Genomic DNA, 18,588 nt, shown 5'->3' with positions numbered 1-18,588 from the left:
TAGTTACACCCCTTCAATCTTCAGCTTAATGTCTATAACACAAGTTGCTACTGGGATTATAGTGAGTACTAATGTATTTACTTCTCTGCTTATGTGCCTTCTATGATGTCTTGTTATATAAAATATACAGTCCACACTCAATAATGGCATATACAATACTTCACAATGTTGATCTAACCTAAGTCTCCAGACTTAGCTGTTGATTTCTAATTGCACACTCTTAGGCTCCAACCAAATCCATCTAATTCCCCTTTGATGACGTTGTAAACAGCTGGAGTTGTGTGGAGTTAGGTGATTACTAAATGTTGGGGTGAAGGTCAGTAAAATTTCTCATCGTTTTAAAACTCACCAGTCATTTGCTGTTTAATGCTTTGCATATGTTACTATCTGAAAGATCCTTGCTTATTTTTGTCTGATAATCCCTAGACTTCTTTTCCAGTCTTCTCACATGTAACTTTCTATATTATGTCCATCTGCCTTCCCTTCTTAAAAAGAGAAATTCCCTCTGTGTACTCCTATAATATTGTGTTTTGTCCGTATGTCAGCCAGAATGAACATGCTCAGTCTTAACTCATCTATTCACATTTTGACTACCTTGTCTAGTCTCTGAGTTCCCTGAAGGCAAAGACCTTGCCCTGTCCATCTCTGTGTATATCGGTTCCCCAATGTGTTCAATAGAACATGAATTATTGTAATAAGATTATTCTGTTTGGGTTGGGTCTTTCTCTTTTCTTGATGATCATTGTATGAGTATATTTCTTCCTGGGTTCTGGTTTTTCTTTTGCTATCCTTTGTATTTTGTTGGATCTTATTATGTTAGGCAAGTAGTTTCTTCCACAATTGTGCAAAGGTAAGAGTTAGCCAGCATCCTCATGCAGATTAATGTACACAGGAAGCATGTCAGTGATTTATGAATGTGCCTGAGTTTTGAGTCTGAGATTATAAACGTCAAGCCAAAAGCTGATTATAATCCTAAGTTTCTCACAGTTGTGTTGACTTCTCTATCCCCAGCACCTGTTACTATACTATGAATATAATGACCACTAAGTTAATACTTGTTAATTGAATAAAAAACACTCACCAAAAGCCACAGAGCTGAAAAAATTCAGAATTATAACTGAAAGTCAGGAGAGTCTGATTTCTAAGATCATTTGTATTTAAATAGTATGCTATCTCTCAAGATGGCAATTATTTAATTTAAACTTATGCTACAGACCATGCAAATGGAGCTTTCCTATATACTCAATCTAATCTGTTCAGATTTGTTCTTCTAAGAGCAAATCATTTTCTCTTATGTAAATGGTTCATAAGATTGATTTTGTGTAATTTACAGACACCATTGTAGGTATTTTAGATTCATGAAGATAGTTAATCATGACAAGAAACTTACTAGCACCATTCTGAAAATGATGCAGCTGAGGCATAGTGAAGTTAAATAATATGCTCAAAGTCAAATAACTAGCAGTTTTCAAGCTGGTCAGTCTATCTTCACATACATAGACCTTACATTCTAGAAAAGTTCAACTGGTCAGTATCTCTAATAGTAGAAATCAGCAAGGGAAGAGCTGTTAGCCTGAGTCCAGCTTATCAGCTTCTGAAGATTTACCTGTATCTTCAGAGAATTGTGTCTACTGACCCCTGCCATACTGCTATCACTAACGATGTGAAATGGTGTCTCCCACAGTCTCCTTTTGTTTGCAATGGCAGCATTTCACAGACCCCATCTGCTTGAACATAAATAGGTGCTAAATCTGTAAAAGCAGGCAAGAAAATAGCATAAACACAGGGTATGAAGTTGTTAAATGTACCACCAGATAACAGCCCCAGTATTAGGAATACAGAAATGCATGTGGAGATATAATAGCTAACATATTGAATATACATGACTTTCTAAAATCATACATTGCTCCTTTCATAAGCAACATTTTCATTTTAATTAAATTCATGTAGTGTTTTTCACCATTTAGATGTTTCACAGACATGTATTAAAGTATAGCTGTTAGGGAGAAAGAGTGAATATAGGTCAAAAAACTTTAAATTAGGGTAATTTACTTACCAGATTTTTATCGTGTGTTATTGGGGAAAATGAAACTTATGGGTAATATTAAATACACTCAAATATATAAGCATAAATTCGTATAAATACAAAAATAAGATATATGTATATCTCCCTGTATTTACAGGTAATGAAAATATATAAATAGAATATTCTTGAAATTGTAATATTCCTAATATAATCCAAATCCTCAAAAATCTCTTTTTTGCTTAGGAATGGTTGAGTCAGGTTGAGATTGATTGTATCTCCTAAGGGGCAAAGTAAGATCAGAGCCATTGCCTTAGAAAGAATAAGCCTTTTCATAAAAGTAATTGAAGAATCCTTATTGCTCTTCCATATAATGCTCACACTCTAATTGTAAACCAATGTCATTCTCTTTCAGCTCATCAAAAGTCTTCAGTGTTCTCCTTCCACTTGAGCTGCCTGTGTCTATGTTCACTCCTTTGTCTCTGTTGATTTAGTCTATACTTATTCTTTAGGAAACTATGCATTAGATAACTTTTTAATTAATCATTTAATATAAAGTGTGCATGTATGCACATGTGTATTATATAATGTGTAATATAGGAGTATAAATGTGTGTTACAAGTATTATGCCCAGTTTGTTGTAACTCCTCTAGGGATGATGATTTCTGTTATTCAGGATATATTTGAGATTTAATTTGTCTATCTTTTCTTTTGGAGTTGTGTCACATGTATAAACTTCTCTCCAAATTTAGAGAAATTAAATGTGTTTTATTATGTCACCTTGTACTTTCATATATTTATATTTTTGCATTTAATTTTTTTATGAAAACTGGAATTTATAGAATTGAAATTTTGAGAAATTGATTCAACCTTATTTCCTTTTCTAGATAACTACCAAATTGTTTGAATATCACTTATTGAATAGTCCATATTTTCCCCACTGATTTGAAATATTTAAACAAATCTAAATATCCCTATATACTGAGTTTGTCTTGAGTTTTTTTAGTTCCATTAACATATCTATTTATGAGCCAGTACTATATTGTTTTATTTATTATAAATTTCTAAGCTTTTCAGTATCTTATGAGAATAATTTATTGTCATTACATTTTCCCTTGGCTATACTTGATTTTTTTAAAAAATAAACCTGAAAATCAGTTCATTTAGTTATAGGAAAAAAAAAAAATCTCTTTCTATTTTTATTATTCCCAAAGTTTGGCACCCATCTGGACCACAAAACTCTGTAGGTTTCTTTACATTTGTATCTTTTAACCAGAACCCCTGAGCAATGGCAGACAGTATTTTGAAACTCCTTCACGCTAAGAAGGGCTCAATGACTATTCTATTTATAACTTTAACCAGAAGTGCATTTGAGTCAAACCACTGCTTAATTATTTCCCCAGATTGCTTTTTCCATGTCTGCAATATATATTGAACTCTTTTTTCAAGTACAAGGATTGAAGGTTGATCTCCTTCTTCTCTACAAGTTATTTTATATGACTCACCATAAGACAGTTGTGTGTTCCTTTTAATTTTTTTGTTATTAATAACATCTTTATTGAGAAATAATTCTCATTATCCCAATATAAAATGTGATGGTTTTTAATGTATTTATAGAATTGTATACAATGGCCATCACTGTCAATTTTAGAATATTTTATTATAGCGAAAAGAAGCCCCATACCTTTTAGATGTCAAACTCCCTAGTCTCCAACCCCGCAACCTCTAAGAAACTACAAATCTACTCTCTAACTTATAGATTTGACTATTCTAGATGTTTTTTATACAATGAATCATATCAAATGTAGTCTTGTGTGTCTGGCTTCTTCAGCTTGGCATCATGTTTTCAAGGTTCATCTATGTTGTAGCATATAACAAGATTTTGTTCCCCTTTGTAGTATAAACATATTCAATTATATGAGGATACCACAAATTTATTTATCTGTTTTTCAGTCAACGGACATTTGGATTATTTCCACTTTTTGGTTGGCCATCATGCATAGTATCATTATTATACAAGTTTTTGTGTGGTCATGTGTTGTTATTTTGTTGGTTATGTACCCAGAAGTAGAATTTCTGGGTCATATGATAACTCTGTTGAAACATTTGAAGAATTGTCTGTTTTCCAAAGTGGCTTTACCACTGATACGGTTTGGAGGGCTTGGAAGAAGACAGAAAGATCTGGGAATGTCTAGAACTTTCTAGAGAGATGTTGAATAATTTTGACCAAAATGCCAATAGTGGTATAGACAAGGAGGTTTAGGCTGAGGGAACTTCAGCAAAGGTCACTCATGCTATGCTTTAGCAAAGAGACTGGCAGAGTTTTTCCCCTGCCCTAGAGATCTGTGGAACTTTGGACTTGAAAGAGATGATTTACTCCAAAATAAAATGTACTTTTATTTTTAAATATATATTTATTCCAAAATAAAATAAAGACAATTTAAATATATATATTTAAATATACATTTATTCAAACATAAAATAAAAAGAGATGATTTATTCCAGAATATACTGGAATAAAGTTCAAGAGTGTCACCTCTTGAACACTTTGCTGCTAAGAAATTCCTTCTGCCACCTCACAGAAGTGGATTTCTTATGCCACTTGGCATTTGGAATGGGAGCATTTATTCAGTACTACCTGGCAAAAGAAATTTCTTAACAGAAAAGTGTTTAAGAGGTGAGAGAGTATAAAGGTTTGGAAAATTTGCAGCCTGACCATGTGTTAGGAAAGAAAAACCTAATTTCTGAGGAAAAATTAAAGCCGGCTGTAGAAATTTGCATAAGTAACAAGGAGCTGGGAATGTTAATTACCAAGACAGTGGGGAAAATGTCTTTAGGGCATGTCAGAAACCTTCATAACTGTCCCTCCCATCCAAGCATGGAGGCCTAGGAGGAAAAAAATGTTTCATGGGCCAGGTCCAAGCTCCCTCTACTGTGTGCAACCTAGGGACTTGGTGTCCTGCATTCCAGTCACTCCAGCATGCCAAAAAGGGCCCAAGATATAGCTTGGGCCACTGATTCAGAGGGTGTGAGCCCAAGTCTTGATGGCTTCTATGTGATGCTGGGCCTTAGGGTGAGCAGAAGAGTTGAGCTTTGGGAACCTCTTCCTAGATTTCTGAGAATGTATGGAAATGCCTGGATGTCTAGGCAGAAGTCTGCTGCAGGAGTGGAGCCCTCATGGAGAACCTCTGCTAGGACAGCATGGAAGAAAAATGTGGGGTTGGAGCCCCCACACAATGTCCCCACTGGGGCATTGCTTACTGGAGCTGTGAGAAGAGAGCCATTGTCCTCCAGACCTGAGAATGGTGTATCCACTGACAACTTGCACCATGCTCCTGGAAAAGCCTCAGATACTCAATGCCAGCTGTAAAAGCAGCCAGGAGGGCATACCCTGCAAAGCCACAGGAGCACATTTGCCCAAGGCTATGCAAGCCCACCTCTTGCATCAGTGTGCGCTGGATGTGATACATGGAGTCAAAGCAGATTATTTCAGAGCTTTAAGATTTAATGACTACTCTGCTCAATTTCAGACTTGCATGGGGCCTGTAGTCCCTTTGTTTTGGCCAATTTCTCCCATTTGGAATGGGAGCAATTATCCAATGCCTGAATCCTCATTGTATCTTGGAAGTAACTAACTCGTTTTTTATCTAACAGACTGCTAGGCAGAAGGAACTTGCCTTATTTCTGATGATACTTTGGACTTGGACTTTTGGGTTAAAGCTGAAATGAATTAAGACTTTTGGGGACTGTGGGAAGACATGATTGCATTTTGAAATGTGAAGACTTGAGATTTGAAAGGGGTCAGGGGCAGAATGATATGGTTTGGCTCTGTGTCCCCACACAAATCTTATCTTGAATTTGAATCCCCATTATCTTCATATGTCAAGGAAGGGACCTGGTGGGAGGTGATTGGATCTTAGAGGTGGTTTTCACCATGCTGTTCTTGTGACAGCAAGTGAGTTATCATAATATCTGATGGTTTTATAACTGTTTGACAGTTCCTCCTTCACATGTTCATGCTCTTTCCTGCCACTTTGTGAAGAAGGCAACTGCTTCCCCTTCTGCCATGATTGTAAGTTTCCTGAGACCTCCCCAGCTGTGTGGAACTCTGAGTCAATTAAATCTCTTTCCTTCATAAATTACCCAGTCTCAGGGAAGTTTTTATAGTAATGTGAAAGTGGCCTAATACAATCATTTTACCTTCTCACTAGCAGTTTGCATATGTTTCATTTCTCTACATCCTCATCAATACGTACTAATATCCAACTTTTTGATTATACCTAGTAGGTGTGAAATGGTATCTCGTTGTAGATTTGATTTGCATTTTCCTGATGATTAATGATTTCAAACATTGAATTATTGCATTTGCTTTTTGCCTGAAGCATTCTTTAGTATTTCTTTTAAAGTGGGTCTTCTAGTAACAAAATTTTCACAGTTTTTGTTCATAAGGGAACCTCTTTATTTTACCTTTATTTTCAAAGATAGCTTTGATGGATGTAGGATTCTTGATTGGCACTTTTTTTTCTTTCAGCACTTCAAAAAATAACAGAGCCTTTCAGCCTTCATTGTTTCTACTTACAGGTCTTTAAGCCTTCATTGTTTCTTCATTCCCAGTGCCTTTCAGCCTTCATTGTTTCTACTTACAGATCAACTGTTAATTTTATTTTGATTCACTTTTAAATAAACATTTTTCTTTGCCATTTTCAAGATTTTCTCCTTGTGACTGGCTTTCAGCATTTTTATTATGATGTATCTGTGAAACCCTTTTTATTTACTATACGTGGAACTTTCTGAGCTTCCTGTATGTATACATTAATGCTTTTCAATAAATTTGGAAGTTTTTAGCCAATAGTTCCTCAAATATTTATCTTGTCTTTTTCTCCTCTTAGATACTTTCATTATGTTTATGTTGATGAGTTTAATGGTGTCCCACATTTCTCTTAGGCTCTGTTATTTTTTTCTCTATTCGTCTTTCTATCTGTTCTTTAGGTTACGTAGTATGAATTAATCTATCTTCAAGTGCAACAATTCTTTCTTCTGCCAGTTCAAATTGACTGTTGTTTCCCTCTATTAATTTTTTTTTTATTTAAATTGTACTTTTTAGCTCCAGGTTTTCCATCTGGAAATTTCTTTTTTAATACATTCTATGTATTTGTTGATATTCTCTATTTGATGCAATACCATTGTCATACCTTTATTTACTTTCTTAATTATCATTTCCTTTAGGTCTTTCAATATATTTATAATAGCTACTTTTAAGCTTTAGTCTGTTATATAAGACATATGATTACTTTCACAGGCATTTTCTGTTGCCTAACTTCTGGTGAATGAGTTATATTTCAAATTCTCTGTATGTCTCATAATTTTTGTTGTTAACTGAACTCTTTAAATAATATATTGCAGCAATATATTATCTGGGTACTGGTACTCCCTCTCATGCCAGACTTGTTATTTTTATTTGAGTTTTTACTTGTTTAGTTATTAACTGGATTATTGTAGTAAAGGCTATGACCCTCACCCCACCCTCACCAGCAGTGTGACGTCTCTGAGATTGCTTCTCAGTGGCAAAGGCTTCAATAAGTAAATAGTCACTCTGTTGTCAGTGGTTTTGCCAGAGCTCCCTTTGTCTGTCTCATTCCCTGATTACACCCAACTGTCAAGGTCCATGAATTTTCAGCTTTTTTTTATTGTTTTGACAATGTCTGGAAGCATAAGTTGCTTCCCATATTAACCAAAGTTAGATTTGCTTGAAGAAATAATTTCTGAAGTCAGTCTTTGAAATTTGTTCTGATCCAAGGAGGGCTATTTCCATCTGTCTCCCACTTTTCTCTCAAGCAAACTAGCTATCTTATAGTTTAGCTGATATCTCCAGTGGATATATTAATCTCCTTCACATTGTCTTTTACTACAAACTCCACTGTTGTTGAGAATGCTCATAGGTTTAAACTTCTCCATACTCTGTTGTAAATAAAGTCAGTTGCTTAGGGGAGAAATTTTAAATATGGTTTTATGATCTACTTTTCCATCAGATAAAATCTCTGAGCAATAGGCCTGGTGCTGTGGGCAGGGAAAATGACATCAAGTTTCTCTGAGTGACACTCCTGCTTTAGAAGCTGAGTGCTCTGTGGATGGGGAGAGCAGTAGTTCTAGGTCCCCTCAGCTTGCCCCTCTCACTATGAAATCTTCACCACTTCAGCCTGCATATGAATGATCCAGGCCCCAGTATTCTTAATGGCATTGCACTCAAAGTGGAATCTCTGTTGCATAGGTAGTGGCTGGGCAGGAGAAGGGAGCCCTCTTTTCTCCCAGGTACATTTGCCCAGAACTTAGTCTGAGCAACAGTTATCTGGGAGCAGAATGAGAAATACTGATATAAGGCCCTCCTGGAATGATAGTCCTTTGAGAAGTTAGGGGAAAGGGAGTCCTGTGCTCTTGACTATATCCATCTGGAGGATAGTGTCCAGATCTCTGAGACAAAAAATGAAAGGTAGGTGGCTCTTGCTGTGTTTATGGAATTTTGGTCATTTTTTTGAGTAAATGTTCCTTCATTTGCTGCATGACCTTAGGCATATTTCCAGAAACTTTAAATCATTTATTTTTTAAATTTGCCTTTAATTTTTTTATCTTAATTTTTTGCTTTTTTATTTTAGGTTTTGGGGTATTTTGTGTCCGTTTAAATAGTTTATTTTTTTTTTATTTTTTAGCAATTTTCACCAGTTTTAGTTGCGTGTGAATCTGGAGAGCTCCTCATGCTTTCTTGCCAGAAATAGAACTTGTTTTCCCTTTAAAAATAAGACAATTTTCCTTCTGTGTTTTGCAGGGCAGATATTTCTAAAATCCCCAGTGGCAGCAGCCTCAGATAAGAAGGCAGGGCTGCCAGAAACTGCAAGGGGTTCTGGACTTGTGATTTGGAATCATAATTCCACAGAATCATGGAAAACCAAGTCAGAGTCTTGGAAGTGGGCAATCTTTAGTTCAATCTCTCTTAATTTTGTGAAAACTCACCATTTATTGATCAAATGCATTATATTTAAATTCACTTATTTGTCACATATATGGATGCAATAAAAACAAAATCAAGTAGAAAAGCAAAACTTTTAATAAGAAGCAGCCAGATATTCCCTCCTTGTCTTCTCTATCTTAGACTAACAAACCAAACCAAGTTCATCTATGTCTAACTTTTTGTACAAAGACATAAACATAGATTAAATTATTTCTTACTGCATGTAAAATATTAATACACATGCACACACACACACACAGACTCTTTCTCATTTACCTCTCCCCAATTTTTTTAAATTTTATTTAAGTTCAGGGATACGTGTGCAGGATGTGCAGGTTTGTTACACAGGTATGTGTGTGTCATGGAGGTTTTTAATACAGATTATTTCATCACCCACATATTAAGCTTAGTATCCATTAATTATTTTTCCTGACCCTCTCCTTCCTCCCACCCTTCACCCTCTGATAGGCCCCAATGTGGGGTGTTTCCCTCTAAGTGTCCATGTATTCTCTCCATTTAGCTCCCTTGTATAAGTGAGAACATGTAGTATTTGGTTTTCTATACCTGCATTAGTTTGCTAAGCATAATGCCCTCCAACTCCATCCATGCCCCTGCAAAGGACATCATCTTGTTACTTTTTATGGCTGCATAGTATTCCATGATGTATATGTACAACATTTTCTTTATCCAATCTATCATTGATGAACATTTAGGCTGATTCTATGGCTTTGCTATTGTGAATAGTGCTAGCAATTACTGGTTGTTTTTCAATGTTTAAGTTTTTTATTCATTTGTTTACCTAATGTTGAAACTCACTAAAGAAGTGTTGGCAGCAGAAATTGCCTCATCTCTATTGAAAACAGACCCTCAGATCCTACTACCATATAATTCCCATAGTCAGGGCATTCACATATGAACTGGTTTCAGCTATATAGCTGTAAAGTCCTGGAGTTTTTTTTTTTTTTTTCTTTGAATACTGCATTTTTAAAAAGTTTCAATAGGTTTTTGGGGAACAGGTGGTGTTTGGTAACATGAATAAGTTCTTTAGTGGTGATTTCTGAGATTTTGGTGCACCCATCACCTGAGCAGTGTACACTGTACCCAATGTGTTGTCTTGGAGTTTCATTGTAGAGTTAGTGATGTAAGAAAGATTTTAAAAGTGGATAATTCATTCTTGGAGAGTCATTATCAACTCTCTCCAGCAGCAGTACAGCTACAAATTCAATACTCAGTGGTGCTGCTACACACAGGCTTATTCTAAAAGATAATTTGAAATGTAGTTTGCTTGCCTGGAATCTCATTGTGCCATTTTTTTTTTTTTCTTTCTAATTTCTGTTTTTTCTAGCCTTCCCAGAAATTCTGTGAGCTACATGGGGCTCTTCCTACAAATGCCTTTTCTACTTAAAATGACCTAATAAAGATTATATTACACTCTTTATTCAACTTTCCAAATGACATAATATTAATTAAGTTCTATTCTTTAACCTCTGATTTATTGTTATGTTGATACTGAATTATCCTGTTTTAGCCCATCTCCCTTTTATGTTTCATCACACAAGTAGATTCCAAGTCCAGAGTTTTGAGATCCTTCTTTCTTCAATTAGTACATATTGGGCAAATTTGGGTGGAGTTTCTATTTCACCTGACAATATTCTGCCTTTCGCCTCAATTTTAAAACATGTAGTAAAATGTCTTATTTCCTGATGGCCCCACTCTCATTTTTTCTTTTATAGATTTACTGCCTTAAAAATTCATCACTGTCAATTTAAAGATTAAAAAAAGAGAAAAGTATGTAAGCTTATGTATCAATCTTAACCCAATAGCTTGAATTATCTTTTAGCTTTATATCTGCGAAGTCCTAGGATTTAATACGTTTTTACTGGATAAACTATTTTCAAACACTTTGTATTTATTTATAGCTACTTCCTTTTTTATTCTCCTAAGTTAATATTTTACACCAAAGGTAACTGACAAGTTAACTATAATGTACAAATGATTTGCATAATTTTCTGATTAGCTATGAGTTCTGTGGCTGTCGCTGTGGCTTTGCCTACTAAGTTCTGGCAGAAAGGGAACACTATTTCTTACTTGAAATGCCTATATTGTCTGAGTATTTTACCATACAGGTCATTATAATACTTTTTTCCTCGTAGCAACCAAATTATTTTTGAAATTTAAATTTTCCTATTTTTCAGAAGAAAGCATTTGTAGTCACTCTCCTGCTTCGAGGTTTTTTTTTCTCATATATTCTTCCAAGTCATTAAACCAAATGTATCATTCTCTTCTACTAGTATGTCATCAAGGTTAAATAATGTTAAACTAATAAACTCTCTGATTAGTGGTCAGCTTTGAGTAAGCATTGTCTGATTTGAAACTTTGTAACTATTATATGCTTTAATATGCAACTCTCTTCTTCTAAACTCAAATAACATTTTTATTGCCATTGTACCACTCAATGTTAATTTAGCACAGCTCATAAAAAACTCAATAGAAGTGATGAGAGTAGACATTTAACCACTGACCTTCATGATTGAATCAACTCTGAGCAGTTTATATTTGCTGGGGACACCTAAGCCTAGTCAGCTAGCAGTCCTTGTGAACTAGGGTTTTCATTCTTCCCTATCAGTCTTGTCACTGTCGGTCATTATACTGTATCCCCTTGAATAAGTTACCTATTATCACTGATCTGTTTTATCATAAGGTAAATTCATAACCAAAAAATTATATTAAATTAAGTTGAAATGTACTGAGTGCTTACTATGGACTAGATACTATTCTAGGTTCTAGGAATACATTGAATAACAAATATTCCTTCAAGGAGCTTCAGCTCTGCTGGTGTAAACCATTGACCAACAAATAAGTAAAATATATTGTTTATCAGGTAGTGAAAAGTGCTGTGAGATAAATAGCTACATAATAAGAATAAGAAGAGTTGGCGAAGAAGGATTAGCCATCTTAAATAGGGCAATTAAGGAAGCCTTCACAGATAAGGTGGCATTTGAACACAGATTTGATGGAGGTGAGGATGTGAGTCTTAACCATATCTGGGAAATAGGTCGTCGAGGCAAAAGTTACAGCAAGTTCAAGTGTCCTGAGACAGGAATGTGCTTGGTATATTTGATAAACATAACAGAATCAGTCAGGATAAAAGTTGTAGGAGGTAAGGTAACAGGGTTAGGATGGGAGCAGATTTATGAGAAATTTGTCAGCCATTTATAAAATTTTGGCTTTTACTCTAAATGAAAGGAGAAGCTACTGGGGGGTGCTGAAGATAGAAGTGACATCTTTTATTATAAAAGGATCAGTTTGGTTTTTGCACTGCCAATGGACTAGACATGGGCACAAGGGTAGAAGCAAGAGACGTTTTAGAAGATTATTTCAACATTTAAAGTGTGAAATGATGATGGCTTGCACCTGGGTGCCCTTGGTGTGGTGGAGAAACAGATTCTGTAACTGATTTTTTTTTTTTTTTTTTTTAATGACAGGACATACAGAGCCTGTTGGTAAATTGTATATGAGGTGTGAGATTGGAGTTAAGGATCAATCCAAGACTTTTATCTGAGTAGGTGGAAACATGGAGTTGGTGTTTACTGAGATGTGGAAAAATGTGGTTAGGAGAGGAGGATATTTTTAGAGGTGAATATATTCCAAGAGTTTGGTTTTGAGGCATGTTAATTTTGAGATGTTATTTAAACATACAGTTCGCAATGTCATGTAGGCAGTTGCGCATACAAGTTTGGAGTTGTTGGGTGGTGGGGCTAGAAATACGCTTCATCATAGAGAAGGTATTTAAAGCCATGGGACCTGACATGGTAATTTAGGTGGTTAGTGAAAGTAGGTAAGATAATTTATTTTCTTCTTGCTTTAAAAAATTAGAGTTGATATCTGTTTAACCTGAGAGATTTCTGTCATTAGTTCCTTTCTACCTTCCAAGTTATCTCAAGCTGAGGATAAGGGATCCAAGGAATTTAGTTCAAAGAGTCATGCATAGAGAAAATGGATGTGTAAAAGAAGCCGCAATACAGATAAGTATCCACTACTGCTAAGGATAGAAGAATTAGGAGTAAAGATCCCAAATTCTTCATTGTATCCACACAAATGGCATGTCTGAGTCTAACTTTCTCTTATGCTTCATAGGCATCAGATTCTTTTTAGGGACTTCAGGAAACCAGAAAGCACCCATAAAGTGATCAACTAAAATTATATAGTGGAAATAGGACAGTGTATAGAGTTCAAAAAACCAGTTTGTGGCCTGATCAATTTACTAGCTCTGATACTTTGAATTCATTGAAATTTCCTAGGTTGAGATTATTTATCTTTAAGATGTATACAATAATTTACGCCTTGAGCACAACAGTGAACTGTCTTTGAAGATAAAATGAAACAGTCTTTGAAAGAGTTCTGTGAAGTGTAGGGTCCTTAGTAGACACAACATTTCGTCATTGATATTGGGATCAGTAAAGTTTATTAATCCTGGTACAAAGCAAGAGTGTACTACGAAATGGAAAATTAAGCTCCTAATATTAGCAACAGTTTTATCACTGATTGAGGTTTTTTTTTTTTTTTCTGTGTTTAGTTCAGTGTTAGGAAATCAACATGATTGGTGTATTCAAGAAAATTCAGGTGGCAGAAGTTTAAAAAAAGAGTAAGATGCTGAAAATAAAAAGAAAAATAGGACTATTGCTCTTGGAAAGTTAGAAACAGCATTGAACACTGCAGTGTGATTGCTTAGCAAAGACACTGTGGGGAGAGTGAATGAATTTCGGATGGATAGCCAGTTAGTAGCTGGAAAGACAATGAATAGTCAAAGCATGCTGGTCTTGAGGAAAGGACTGATATGGCTCTACCTGTTTTGAGGACATCCATAAGCTTCAGCTTGGGAAGATAGGTCACAGGAAAACAGAAGATACAATGTGATTAGCACATACAATTTGAAAGAATCTTCTAATTGTCTTCAGGTAATTAGATAATCTGTTGTCATCAAATTGAGTATGGCTAGTAAATTTCTATCTCCGTTTTCATATGTAGTATACGTTTTGCCTCTTGTTGTGTTTTGCCTATTAAATTACACTGAAAAATCCTAGAATAAATGTTATCTCACAGGAAGCAGAACAATAGGATATATTTTAAATATTAATTTAGTGTTTCAAGATTCATTCAGAGAGGTAGAAATGCCAAGGTACAAACTAAGTTTTCAAGTTCACTTTGTCAGATATATCTATAAAGATATGAAAGCTATTAAAATTTTGGTATGATTATTTCTTGCTTTGCTTACAAATTGAGGTTTGGATTATGTGATATATAAATGGTGTAAGTATTAAAAGACATGTTCATAAAAATGCTAAATATATGCCCTAAGAAATTTTATAAATTTAATCTTTTCAGTAACCATAAATAATACTTATGTATTAGTGAAGGATCACTATATGTAAAATCCTTTGCAAAAATATAAAATATCACTTAATTTTAGCAATAATTGTATTTTATAAATGATAAAATTAAGGGTAAAAGACAATTTTTGTGTATAGTTAAAAGCCAATAAGTAACCAAAATAAGATTCAAATACAAGTTTAACTTCAATTTATGTATTATTTTAATCATACCACATTGCTTAACATTATTCTATCAATATAAACTTTTAAGCTACTGCAATGAAGATCTAGACAGCATCAAAGTTTAAGGGCTCCCTTAACAAGGATATTTTCCGCATTTTTCTGATTGTTTACACAATCTCCGTAGCTAATTGTGCATGATTGTTTTCCATGTGCTTTTTGATATGACTTCATTAGCATTATCTCTCAATCCCAGTTAGTAGAAAATATTAAGATAGAATTCAAAATAACTTCTAGAGCTTAGTCTAGCACATAATAAAACTAACAATAGTAATTATAAATTGCCCAATCCCTACAATACTTAAGGTATATATTTAATATCTCTGTTCTTCACATTAACCTTAAAAGATAAGCAATACCATTTATTTCACAGATGAAAACATTGAGATTAAAAACAAATAAGTCATTTCCCTACAATGACAATGCCCTAACTAGGATAGAATCTCCCAGTAAAATTAAGTTCTAGTGCTTGTTTACATCCCAAATCATACTGTTTCCCTATTATGCCGTTTAAGCAATGCTTATTGCACTAGTACTTTCTTATGGGACATCTTGCATTCAGTGGCTGTAGAATACGGTGAAACAGGCAAAATAGAGAAAAGTAACTATATATGTTGAGTAGCTGAAAAAGTCTGAGAAAAAAAGTGTCAAATAGGTATTTCTTTTTGAGTTATTTTGGCTTTAGGAAGCGCTGTTTTAGGAAGTATTCTGAATTCAAATTTAGTTGTGTAGAAAAGAGAGCCTTTGCTTGTTAGCATTATCTTTCATGGAGTAGAAAAGAAGAAATGAAGTGTGCTAAGCATTTTCTAATCTGGGTTTTAGTTGATTGTTAAACCAATCTGCATTTTTAAGAGTGAATCTGACTTTCTGAATTTATACATTCATTAGAAAACATTAGACAAACCCAACTTAATGGATATCCTGAAAATTAATTGCTTAGGATTTTTAAAGATACCAACATCATAAAGCATAAAGGAAAGCAGAAAAACCGTTCTAGACTAAAAGAGAATAAAAAGCTTCACGACCATTTACAATGCATAATACTTAACTGGATTCTGGACTAGAAAATATATACAGGCAAAGGATATAGAGATAATTGACAAAAATTGAAATTAGCTTCTGGAATAAATACTAATAATATTACTTTAAAGTTAGATTGACTGATTGTAATTACTGTAGAATATGAAAGAGAATGTCCTTGTTAATAAGTACACAGTAATGTACTTAGGGATAAAGCACTTAGAGCCAACTTACCCTCAAATTACTCAGATCAAAGTTTTAAATATCTAAGTGTGCGCATATGTGTGTGTGTATGTATGTATGTGTAAAGAAAGAGAAAGATAAGACAAAAAAGGCAGAATGTAATCAGTTGATGATTCTGGGTAAAGAGTATGTATGTGTGTTACTTGTTTTATTCTCACAACTTGTCTGAAGCTTGAAAATGTATAAAAAATAAAGTTACAAAAATAAAAATAAGTAAAACAGCTGTAATTTGAACCCACTCATCAGTATAAACAATGTAGAACAGCCACATTTCACCTGACTGCAATGATACAAAACAACTATATAGGATTGCTATGAACTATTCTTGCCAAAATTGTCTAATCTGAAACTAATCACATCTTTAGATCTAATTTCAATTGACGAGAAATGTAGGATACAGGAACAAATGCTACGGCACTACGAGAAAGCAGTCATCAAAATCATAAAGCTGGAAAATTCTGTGGGAAAAATTGACCTGATTTTCAACAAATCAATGCCATGAAACATATGGGTCTATTTTATATTAATTATTTTTAAAAAGTGTAACCAAAGTCAAATCATTTGTAAGTGATTCATTGGAAAAATTTGGAGAAATTTAAGTAAGGAACTGTTATTAGATTATGATAAGAACTATTCCTAATTTTCCATTGTGTGGTAATAAAATTATGTTTATATAGCGACATTTGAATTAAATGTTTTATATTTTGAAAAATAGTGAAATATTTAAAGGCAATTATCATTGTGTTTGAAAGTCAATTTAAAACATTTTTTTAAAAGTAGACCAAAATGTGGGAAATACTAAGCTTGAGACCTTGCTGATAATTATATAAATTAAATTATTATTTGTATTTTTGGTATGATTTGTTATTTTATAACAAATTTGCAAGAGCTAAATAAAATTAAGTAGAATTGTGACTTATCAAGGAAAGTAGACTGGTAAACGTCAGCTTCAGTATGCAAAGAAGTCAGAGAGAAAACATCTGAGAAGTTACAATTGCACACCAGTGAGCGTGGCAAACAATAATTACAGATCAGAGGAGGAAAGTCAGGAGGAAAATATAGTTATCAAGTTGATCCGGGTCTGAGATAAGAGTTGGAAATTGTATTAAGCTCCCAAAATAACAGGAACCACACTTGATGTGAGTTCAGTTTAGAAATTTGCTACATTCTCCACCCCTGGATTTTGATGGCAAGAGAACCACATTGGAAAAGAAAAAAAAATAACAGCTTTTCCAATAGTAGAATTACATGCCTATCATATCACAGAAAAATAATTATCCCCAATGCAAACTAAAAGTGGCATTAAAAATCACATACCTCTTGCTGGCAAGAGCGAAAGTGAAGAAAAATATAATGAAGTCAGAAAAGGATGCTGAAATCTGGAGAGGAAGAATTGGGTTTTTTGTTAGCCAAAAATTTTAAATAATTTTATTTCACTTTTACAGATACATTAATGGAAAATGAAATACTTATGCTGGTCCATATTTCTAGATGTAAACGTTACTACATGCAGAAGAAATAAAATACACAATTCTAAAACATATTTTTAAAATGTATCTCTAAAACCATAAAAATGAAGATCTCAGAGGTACAGCATTATGTTGAAGAGGAACCTATGATGACTATTAGGCAATAAAATTATCAATTAAGAAGGAAAGACCTATGTTTGAGGAAATTGTGAAACTGAATTATAAGAATATCAAGAAATAACAATGAGAGCATTGGTTCATATTTGGACATTTGTGTTATCATTCTAGCAATAAGGTAATTCTCAAGATGCTGAAGAGTTTTAATGATAACAAGTGACAGAATCAACGTTAATCATAGTATAATTCTTCGAGCATTCATCAATAGTATCTCTAGTAGACATACTGCTAAGGTCATAGCTACAAAGACAAAAGGAGTATTTTTAGGCACTTTGAATCTGCAAGACAGAAAGTTACACAAATAATCACCATACAATTAAATAATTTTTATCCAGAGTAATTTATTCATTTGCAGTGCTCTTAAGAACTATTCATTAAAGACAATATAAGCTTTATAAACTTGGAGCATTTGAAGAACCAAATGAGAGTTGTATACTAAATAAACACTGCAAAAAATATAAGAAATCAGCTCAGAAAGATAGACATCATGTACATTATTGTAGACTATGTTAAGGAATTTAATTGTATTCTAAATCATTAGCTAAGAAAATCATTGACAGTTTTGAAACAGAAGAGTGATGTAATCTGATTTTATCACCCTGGGTGCTCTATGGAAATATGTAGGGAGAGCAAGAGGCACTGGAGAGACCAGGTTACAGACTGCTGCGATGCTCCAGGTAGATACAAACAGTAGTAAAGCATGACATAGAAGGATTTAACTTCACCCAGGAAATTTGGGAAAAGATTCTCAAGTAAGTATAAATGATTGACTTGAAGAGTGAGAGGGAATAAGAGTGTTTCTGAGAGCTGTAAAGATATTCTTCTTTGTTTTTAAGTTTTATAAGTTTGACATATATTAAGCCACATATGTTTAAAGTATACATAATTTGATGATTTTGATTCATTTCTAGGTTTGTAAAACTGTGGCCTCAATCAAGATAACGAACATATCCATTCCCTAAAAGTTTCCTTGTGGCTCTGTATAATATCAGTCTTCAACTACTTCCTCACATTCCCAAGCAGCCACTTATCTGTTTTCTG

At 34.0% G+C, this 18,588-nt stretch overlaps 1 long non-coding RNA gene across 1 annotated transcript in view; it reads left to right on the top strand.

Annotated features, from left to right (window-relative positions):
- Positions 1-18,588, top strand: part of LOC105543673 — a 395,479-nt gene that overhangs the window by 210,601 nt on the left and 166,290 nt on the right. The window lies entirely within an intron of this gene.

The sequence above is a fragment of the Mandrillus leucophaeus genome, unplaced genomic scaffold (genome assembly GCF_000951045.1).
Source record: "Mandrillus leucophaeus isolate KB7577 unplaced genomic scaffold, Mleu.le_1.0 Scaffold1070, whole genome shotgun sequence".
In the NCBI taxonomy this organism is placed as follows: domain Eukaryota; kingdom Metazoa; phylum Chordata; class Mammalia; order Primates; family Cercopithecidae; genus Mandrillus; species Mandrillus leucophaeus.
This window is presented reverse-complemented; position numbering and strand designations above follow the sequence as displayed.